The sequence below is a fragment of the Microcebus murinus genome, chromosome 7 (assembly GCF_040939455.1).
Source record: "Microcebus murinus isolate Inina chromosome 7, M.murinus_Inina_mat1.0, whole genome shotgun sequence".
Taxonomy (NCBI): Eukaryota; Metazoa; Chordata; class Mammalia; order Primates; family Cheirogaleidae; genus Microcebus; species Microcebus murinus.
The window spans coordinates 106,081,748-106,091,990 of record NC_134110.1 but is presented as its reverse complement, the minus strand read 5'-3'; the positions used below and the strand labels follow the sequence as shown (position 1 = coordinate 106,091,990).

The window sequence follows — 10,243 nt, the reverse complement described above, 5'->3', positions numbered from 1 at the left end:
GCATGGATTTCATGGGCTTTTCCTATTTGGGGTTTGCTCAGCTTTTTGAAAATGTAGATTTTTGTCTCTCATCTTTCACACTTGGGAAATTTGCATCCGTTTTTCTTTGAATATTCTTTCAGCCCCATTCTCTTTCTCCTCTCCTTCTGAAACACCAATAATATGCAAGTTGGGCCTTTTTCTACTTTCTTTCTGGTTTTAGAGACTCTCTATTGTTTCCCTACTTATTTTCTCTCCTTTGTTCAGATGGGGCAAACTCTATTGATCTGCCATTAATTTCACTGATTCTGTCGTGTCACCCCCACCCTGCTATTGAGTCCATCCAGAGTGTTTTTAATTTTGGTTGTTGTATTTTTCAGTTTTCTAATTTCCACTTATAATTCTCTTTCTTTGCTCCTATGATTTCTATTTCTATTTTTCATTTGTTTCAAAAGTATCTGAAACTTCATGCTGAAGCATGTTGATGATGGCTACCTTAAAATTCTTGTCAGATGATCCCAACATCTGATTCACCTCAGTGTTGGCATCTGTTGATCATCTTTTCTTGCTCAGCTTGTGATTTTGTTGTTGTTGTTCTTTGACAGGTGAATTCTGGTTGTATCCTGGATATTTTGTGTGTTATATTAGGAGTCACTGGGTCCTATTTAAATCCTTCATTTTTATCAAGCAGTCACCTGTTTAGGCCTAGCATGCAGGTCCTGGGCAATTCTGTGGCCTGTAGCTTCAATGACAATCTAAATTCAAAGTCTTTATGGCATTATTTTGATTGGCTTGGTTGGTCTGGTGCCACTGGTGGCCCATGGATCCCTGGTGGTGCTCGCTGAGGGAGCAGAAGGAGCTCCCAGGGGCCCCTGTGTGGTAGTGGAAGTCTCAAGCCCTCAGGCTGGCCACGTGGGGAGGTGGCTGTGGAATGCCAGTGACTGGTCTCACCTGCCTCGCTCCAGCTCATGAAGTCACCTTGGTGCTGGCTGGGGATAGAGACCCAGCTGGCTGCCACCCGCAACACTACTCTTGTGGGGAGTGGAAGGTTAGCTCCTTGCTTAGTGCTGCTGACACCACCACAGCTGGGGCACCAGAGTGCAATGCGCCAGAAGAGGATGTGGAAGTTCAAATCTCCTTGCAGCCAGCTGAGAAGGCACAGGGGAGGGGAAGAGCAAGGGGGGTGTGGTTTTGCACTTGGGGTGGGGATGGAGTAGGGGAGACATTACCAAGAAGATTTCTGTTGTTAGGCAACTATTCCTTCAGGTGTTTGGCCAGGAGGAACAGGCTTTCTTGTAATTCATTTTGTCTGTGCCATCAACTGTTCTGGGTTAGAGGCTTCTATAGCACCCTAACTACGGTGGATGAGAGACAGAAAGGACACCTGGTGGCTCACTGCCATGTGGTTCCTCTGGTCCTCAGGGCGCTAGGCTCTCTTCCATCTTCTCGCTTTGCAGGGGCTTCATATGCTTGTTTTTGTATTATGTTCAAGGTTTTTTGGTTGCAATGGGGGGACCTTGTAGGAACTGGATGACTCTACCTTGGAAGAACCAGAAGTCACCTGTGGGCCTGGCTTTGTGAACCTTGGGAAGTGGCTATTCTGACATACTATTGTGACATCATTCAATCGGGTAAGCCATGCAATAGTTCTCAATTCTGGAAGGTTTCGCAAGTGTGTCAAGCCTACTGTCAAGTGGGAGTGTGGCATGGGGAAGCCATTGGTTCTACTGTCTGTGTGTGAATAAAGGACACGCTTCCACCGTGCGCAGTGCCAGTCGAAGGTGAGATTTTATAAGACAAGGTAAAGAGATCCCCGACCATAGGATGAAAAGTTCATGCAAACCAAGATTGTAATAGTTTTATAGACAAGCTGGTAAAATTTTAGTTAGGATGAAGATACAAAGGAAATGGGGACTTTCAGCTTGCACATTACTAATGATTGAAGAGGATAAAGTTTTGTTAAGTAAAAGTAAAAATTCAAATTCTGTACTTTGGTATTAAGTCTGTCAAATTGGATACAACAACTCCAAGCCAGTTTGAACTTAGCAAGGACAGGAGAGACATTTACATATGGCCCATCTTATAACTGCATATTGCAGTGCTTTGACATAACTGGAAGAAGGGTAAAATTCCTGAATGCATCAAACTTAACACCTTAGTCTGGCTCCTGCCTGCCCGGACGGTCACGGATCAAGGGGCCTCTTCAGGGTGAGCACTGCTCAACCCTCGGGAATCCCTCAGCGAGGGACTGGCTGGTGGCAACACACACATTTCCCCCTCAGCAGGAGAGCCGAGGTTGGGGAAAGAGGACACTGGTGTGACGGCAGAGGCTGCGCAGCGGGTGCACGCCGCGGGCGATGCAGAGTCGGAAATCACTGGCTCAGGCTCAGGCTCCAGCCCTAGGAGTATGAGGATGGAGAAGAGGAGCCAGGAGGCTGTCAGAGGGTAAAAGAGGACTTGTAGTGACAGAGCACAGCAAGTGGCTGGTGGCGGAGGGGCGGGGACATGCTGAGGCGTCTGTGCTGTGCCTCTGCGGTGGCGCCTTCTGCTCAGGTCCTCAGTGCTGCTCTTCGTTGCCTCGTGCTGGACGTAGCACAGTCTGAGACATGAGGGAGCTCTGATCCCACCTGCTGCTCTTAAAGCGAGGGAGGTGAGGCGTGGCCAGCCTGGACGTGGTCATTTAAGTCAAACTCAAGCTTTTATAACAAATCCTTAGGTGTAACTCTACCTCTGCATGAAGTTGGATTGTCCATATTGTGTTTATATACGTGTGTGTGTGTGAGAGAGAGGAGGTCAACCTTACTATATTCACTTTTGCTATAACCAGAAGTCTACTAAACTTGACAACACCATCTAGTCAGGTAGCCAAGAATATATTTGTAATATTATCAACATAGCTTTAATCTATTTAATGTCAATTGGACTTTAGCAGCTTAACATAAAAGTATCCCCTCCTTGAAAAGTTCTTCCCTGAAAATTCCGTGCAGGTCAATGTCACATGCTGTCCTCCATCACCACCCCTTATTCAGTTCTAGCACTTACCACCATCTGAAAATACATATTTTTTTTTTACTTTGGTCTTTATATTGCTAGGGTCTGGCTTCCACAACTAGGATGTAAGTTCCACGAGTGTAGCAATATTATTTATCTTTTAACTGCTACATCACTGTGCTTCAACCAATGCCCAACGGCTGGAGACTTCCATGATAACTGGTGACTCAATGTAAGCATTAGTACCCCGTTCAGTAGGCTGAGATATTGAGAGTCTCAGAGGTGTGGACATTCTGATGGCATTGGTCATCTTTAGAAGCAATCATGCAAGAGCCAAGGGTGAGGCAAGCGGAAGGGCATCGCAGACAAATGTGCTTTCCATGGGCTGGATTGCTCACCTCTAAGCTGGGGAATGAGCATCTGCATATGTGTATGAAATGTGAAATATTGCACCCTTCTCCTCATGGCCACTTCCAGATTATTGTCCCTGCTACATTCTCAAAGCCTCAAAATTGAACTTTGCAATAAAATTATTCTGTTTCCTATCCAATCCTGATTTCAATAATCTACAGGCCCTCTAGTCATACAGCCACAGTTCTTGCAGATTCTACCCCTGCTTCCTGCTGTTCCTTCTAGCATGCGGCAGTCAGCAGCAGCACCGGCAGTTTCAGAGTCCGCATAGATGATGCCCACACAGGCTGGCTTCTCAGTTCCTCCAGGTCCGGCTCCACTCTGCATCCTCACGGGCACCGGCTGTGGGTCCAGGTCTTGGCAATCTCCATTACCCCAGTGTCAACTGTCAGGTTAGTCTTTCTATCACAGGTGCTCTAGGAATAACCATTCTGACCATTCTTTGGTCCCCTAGGATCTAAAATCCGTGGACTCTATGACTTTTCGCTTTAACCCACCTGCCCAGTGGCCTCGCCTCCCTCCATAACTGGCCGAATTCTGCACTTCATCGTCATGATTACAATTCCCCTTCTTATCCCACGTCAGCACCCTGGGTTGCCCCCTGAGCCTGGCCGTGTCCAGCTCTGCGTGACCCATGCCCGCCCCAGAACAGCAGAGAGTGGCAGCAGAGAAACACATGATCACATACCTGAGTGCCTGAAAATCGTATTTCATCTCTCTAGATGGATATTTCACACATTTTCCTCCTTTTCCCTCATTTTCCACTGAAGACTTGATTTTCTATTTCACCTGAGATAGGAGAATTTCCACTGGCTTCCACCATCATGTCTACCTATCTCTCTACACGTGTCCGCATTCCCTCCCGGCCTCTTGTTCCTGTGGATGGACACTCCAACATAACAACAGCCCTTCTTGTGTACTCAGGAAAATAATTCCAAAAAGTATCTCCTCATTTTCCCATATCATCAAATATTCCCTCATTATTAGACTAAATCCATCAGAAGCATGTTATAATCTCTCCCATCTTGAAAAACAAAATCAAAGGTGAAACATTCCTTGAGCTCCCTTGCCTTTTATCCACTGCCCCATCTTTCTGTTCTCCTTTAAAGAAAAGTCCTTGTCTATATGCACTGTCTTCAATTTCTCTCCCTCCCTGTCATCTTTTGAGCATGCCAATTGAAACCACTCTTGTATACATCCCCAGAAATCCCCACTCAGCAAAACCTAATGGTTAAATCCCAAGTCTCATCTTAATAAGCCTAACGGTGACATTTGACACCAGTGATCATTGCCTTTTACTTAAGACACCGTCTTTTTGGCTTTCCATAAAATATTTGTGGTAAATTGTATTTTCCAAAGATGCTGACAGTAACATTTCCCATCTTATAGGTTCTTTTACAATGTGACCTTGGCATTCTTTCCCCTGGGAGGAGGCATCTCCTGTGTTCCATCCTGTGAGTCCAGGCAAGGTTTAGGCTGTGCTGCCCAAGCCTGTGGTTGAAGGGACACTAAATGATGGACAGATCATAGAGGGTCAAGTAGTTATATCCTATCCATTTGAAAAACGGAAGAAAAGAATATGAAGATATGGGCATTTTCCCTAGGGCCTTTCTCTATGGATTGCTTTTGCATATTTATCCTGTCAGACATGAAACTAGTATGACCACTACTCAGATAATGGCTGTTCTATTCTCTCTTCAAATTAATATAAATCGGGTTTTTAAGATGTAGCCAGAATCAAGTGCTTTGTTGCTATGCTGAGTCCACGGACTTATGCTCTAGCTGAGGGCCAAGGCAAATCTGTTTCCAAGAATATACCAAAAACAAGTGGTTGCAGATAAAGCTCCGTTCTCTTATTACTCTCTCTCTTTCTCTTTTCCATCTTCTATTCTCCCATTTTTCCCTGTTTTCCAGTCTTTATGGTCAGTTCTATGCCTCCACCTTGATCTGTATTGCTAACACAGATACATTTTTCTTATTTATCATATCTCTTTCTTCTATGCTTTTTTCTCCTTACTCCCAAATCTTAAATACAGATATATTAATACATCAGAGATATTGTGGGCTCAGATCAAGAAAACTGCAATAAAATGAAAATTGCAATGAAATGAGTCACAAATGTTTGGTTTCCCAGTGCACATAAAAGTTGTGTTTACACTATATTGCAGTCTGTGAAGTGTTACAATAGCATTATGTCTAAAAACTCAATGTCCATACCTTAGTTAAAACACTTCATTGCTAAAAAAATTTTAGCAATCATCTGATCCTTCAGCAAGCTGTAATCTTTTAGCTGGGGGAGGGTCTTGCCTTGATGCCAGTGGTGCTGACTGGCCAGGGTGGTGGCAGAAGGCTGAGCTGGCTGTGGCAATTTCCCAAAATAAGACAATAATGAAATTCGCCACATTGATTGATTCTTCCTTTCATGAAAGATTTTTTTTGTAGCATGTGATGCTGTTGGGTAGCATTTATCCACAGTAGAACTTCTTTCAAAGTTGGACTCAATCCCCTCAAACCCTGCTCTGCATTATCAACTAAGTTAAGTAATATCTAAATCCTTTGTTGTCATTTCAACAGTGTTCACAGCATCTTCTCCAGGAATAGATTGTATGTTGAGAAACCACTTTCCTTGCTCATCCATAAGAAGCAACTCTTCATCCATTCAAGTTTTACCACGAATTGCAGCAATTCAGTCACATCTTCGGGCTCCACTTCTAATCCTAGTTCTCTTGCTTTTTCCACCACATCTGCAGTGACTTCCTCCACTGAAGTCCTGCACCCCTCAAAGTCATCCACGAGGGTTGGAATCAACTTCTTCCAGACTCCTGTCCATGTGGATATTTTGGCCTCCTTCCATGCATCATGGATGTTCCAATGGCAGCTAAAATAGTGAATCCTTTCCAGAAGATCTTCATTTTATTTTGCCCAGATCCCCCAGAGGAATGACTAGTTATGGCAGCTATGTCCTTACAAAATGTATTTCATGAATAATAAGACTTGAAAGTTGAAATTACTCCTTGATTCATGGAATACAAAATTGATGCTGTGTTAGCAGGCATGAAAACAGTAATCTTCTTGTACATCTCCATCTTGAATGACCAAGTACATTGTCAAAGAGCAGTAATATTTTGAAAGGACTCTGTTTTTTTTTTTTTTTTCTGAGCAGTTGCTCTCAACAGTGGGCTTCAAATATTCAATAAACCATACTGTAAAAAGAAGAGCTGTCACCAGGCTTTGTTGTTCTCGTTCTAGAGCACAGGCAGAGTAGATTCAGCATCATTCATAAGGGCCTGAGAAATTTCAGAATGGTCAATGAGCACTGGTTTCAACTTAAATTCCCTAGCTGCGTTAGCCCCTAATAAGAGAGACAGGGGCTTTGAAGCTTTGAAGGCAGGCGTTGACTTCTCCCTTCTAGCAATAAAAGTCCTAGATGGCATCTTTTCCCAATATAATGCTGGTTCATATACATTGAAAATCTGTTGTTTGGTGTAACCACCTTCATCACTTATTTTAGCTATATTTTCTAGGTAATTTGTTACAGCTTTTTCTACATTAGCACTTGCTGCTTCACCTTGCACTATTATGTCATGGAGATGGTTTCTTCCCTTAAACCTCATGAACCAACCTCTACTAACTTCAAACTTTTCTTCGGCAGCTTCCTCACCTCTTTCAGCCTTCACAGAAATGAAGAGAGTTAGGGCCCTCCTGAGGATTAGGCTTTGGCTTAAGGGAGTGTTATGGCTGGTTTGATCTTCTATCCAGATCATTAAAACTTTCTCCCTATCACAGTGAGGCTGTTTCACTTTTTTATCGTATGTGTGGTCACTGGAGTAGAACCTTTAATTTTCTTCAAGAACTTTTCCTTTGCATTTACAACTTGGCTGACTGTTTGGTGCAGGAGGCCTAGCTTTTGATCTCTGTCAGCTTTCCATGTGCCTTCCTCACTGAGCTTAATCATTTCTAGCCTTTGATTTAAAGTGAGAGATGTGCAGCTCTTATACTTGGAGGCCACTGTAGGGGCTATTGACTGGCCTCATTTCACTGGTGTTGTATCTCGGGGAGCAGGGAGGCCTGAGGAGAGGGCGATGTGGAGCTGCGAGTTGTGGGGGCAGGTAAGACACAGCATTGAGGACGTCTGCGGCCGCATGGGTGCATCTGCGCCATCTCAAAACAGTTTCAGTGGTAATATCAAATATCGCCGATCACAGATGGCCATACCAGATGTAATAAGAATGAAGAAGCTTTAAATATTGCAAGAATTGCCAAAATGTGGCATGGAGACACGAAATGAGCACATGCTGTCAGAAAAATGATGACACCAATAGATTTACTCAATGCCAGGTTGCTACAAAGCTTCAATTTGTAAAGAATAAAAAACTTCAAAATATTAATACAATAAAGAAAAGTTCAATAAAATGAGGTGTGCTTGCATTCATCAGTTATCTGCTTGGGCTCAGACCCCTATCAGGTACTTACACCATTTTCCTCACAGGTGCCACTGAGTGCCCGAGGGAGGGCGGACGCAGAGGAGGCACCGGGTCTCTCCTTCTCGTCCATCCTTTGCTCATCACTGCAGCAGCCCGAGCGGACTCTTCACGCCGTCGCTTCATCCTATTGAAAACGAGAGTCAGAAAAAGTGTCCCTGTGGTAGTATTTAAAAAAGCCATACAAAGCACATTTGGCCCCAAAGATTTGCCAGTATAGAGTCTTAGTGAGGAACAGGTTTTCAGTTAGAAACGATGAGATAATGGAGACAAGAAACTGGCTCCTCCCAGAAAAGACGACGTATAAAGTCTGTTTCACAGGAGTCTGGCATGTGTGCAGCGGGCCCACGCTACTCATGCACCCTCTGCTTGCAAACTTACCTACATTATAAAACCCGTTTGTAACCCCAAGTCAATGCGTGAGGCACTGTTGTGGCCATCTGGGTCTGGGGACAGTCACTGAGCGGCAGACACTCTGAGCACATTGCCAGCTGAGGGCCACGGAGGCCATGTTCCGCCACACGGGACAGGCCGGGCGCAGGGATGCTGTGCCACGCTGGCTGAGGCTTGGAGCACGTTTCCTCCTCCTGCTCCAAAGTCCTCGCCTGTCAAAACGGGGATGTGAGGAGTGGTGCCGTCCCAGGCTGACGAGGAGGTCAAGTGAGTCCATAGCTGCAACCCACTTAGAAGAGTGGCGGGCAATCACAGCTCGTAGAGCGACTTTGAGCACAAAGAATCTTGGGGGTGTGCGCCAGAGACAAGTTGTAGGGGCTCGTGGCCAGGCAGATGCTCTCGCAGTTGGGCCTGCATGAGAGGAACGCGGCTGAAAGGCGCGGCCGGTGGACTGTCGGGGTTAGCTTTGCGTTTCAGGAGGTCGCAGGCGGCAGTGTGGAGGGCGCTGGAGGGCGCGGCCGGCAGCAGGCTCAGTGTGTCTGCCTTTCACACCGGGCCGGGGTGCACCATTGTCTGATGGATGCTGCCCCCTTTGTGCAAACGCCTAAGTGTCCTGAAATGGCCAGTTTAAAGGAATAGCAACCATTTGAATATGTAAATTTAAGCAGAAAGCAAGTCTAGCAAATTGCTGGTGACTCTGTTACATTATGAGTAGACTAAAACATACAAAAAGTTTCCTGCCCTGAGCCATACCGTGCTCCTGCAACGTGCGAGGGCCCCGCGCGGCATGTTCGTGCCGGGATCCACGGAATGCTCGCTGCGAGGACGAAGCCAGGCGCTCGTGCCGTCGAGTGACAACTGCATCAGTGACGCACGCTCCTCTGCGAGCTTTGGTCTAGTGTTACGTAGTTTGTGGTCTAAGCCAAGTTAATGATATCTAGAAAGGACAGGCGATGTGGATTTTGTGTGGCCAGTTTCACACACACACACACAAACATAATCTGCAAATAAATGATTCGATCATGTACGTCTGTCAAGGCAGACACAGATTTAGGCTGTGGAATAGAGAATACACCCATGCCATTTTCATCCAATCCCCATATGTAAAACATAAGCTGCTCTTTCCAGAGCCTGGCATATCCTATGCCAGGCGGACTTGGTTGGTCGAGTGCTCTCAGGCTCCCCATGCTGGACCACAGCTGGTGGTGTTGGTCTTTCGTTCTTGTAAGCCATTCTAATGGGTGGATTGCAGTGTCTGATTGAGCAGTTAGTCTCGTGCTGTTACTGTTTATAACACTGTTACTTTGTTGTAGAATTTTTTAAACATACAAAAAAGTAGAGAGAATAATAAAATGATCCTGATTTCCCCAACAAATGGCTTCAACAGTTTTCAAAAATTTGCTTTTTTTTTTTGTATGTCCCCATCTACAATCCCCTCTCCCCCTTCCCTGCCCTGGCTACTACAGAGCATGTCCCAGACATCAGGAAGATGAGCCTTTAGCTGTGGCAGTCAGCTCATTAGAAATGTGCTGGAGGCTGTGTTTTGTTATATCATTTTCTAGACAATCCAATGCATATTCTTTGAACATTCTGCAATAAAAACAATTTCAGATCTATATGCATTTACAGGGAAGTATAAATCATAGACCTCCAGAGGCTAGGAACCTAATTATTTAAAAAACTAATTTGAGGGTAATTTACTTAAGAAACTAAATTTTTATACTATATCTTTCAGTTCAAAAGTTCACTATAAAATGGAAATTATTATAACTGGAAAATATAATTTTGAATTAGAATCAAAAGTAAAATACATTAAAAATGTTCCAAAACTCACAGCTCCTAGAATCAACAAACCCCTTCTTTCTAAAATACTGGACTACTCAATTGATATTTCATAATCACAGACAATAACTTTATTTCAGCCTTGACTTTGACCTTCTTTACAAGCAAATTCTTATCTAGAGGATAATGAGTAGCAAAATGAAGCC

At 44.5% G+C, this 10,243-nt stretch overlaps 1 long non-coding RNA gene across 1 annotated transcript; it reads left to right on the top strand.

Moving 5' to 3' along the window:
* The first annotated feature begins 1,647 nt into the window (after positions 1-1,647).
* LOC105885247 (uncharacterized) lies at positions 1,648-8,278 on the top strand. Its single transcript, XR_002224390.2, has 3 exons — positions 1,648-1,760; positions 3,607-3,773; positions 7,871-8,278. It is a non-coding gene; the product is annotated as an uncharacterized LOC105885247 (long non-coding RNA).
* The last annotated feature ends 1,965 nt before the right edge of the window (positions 8,279-10,243 follow it).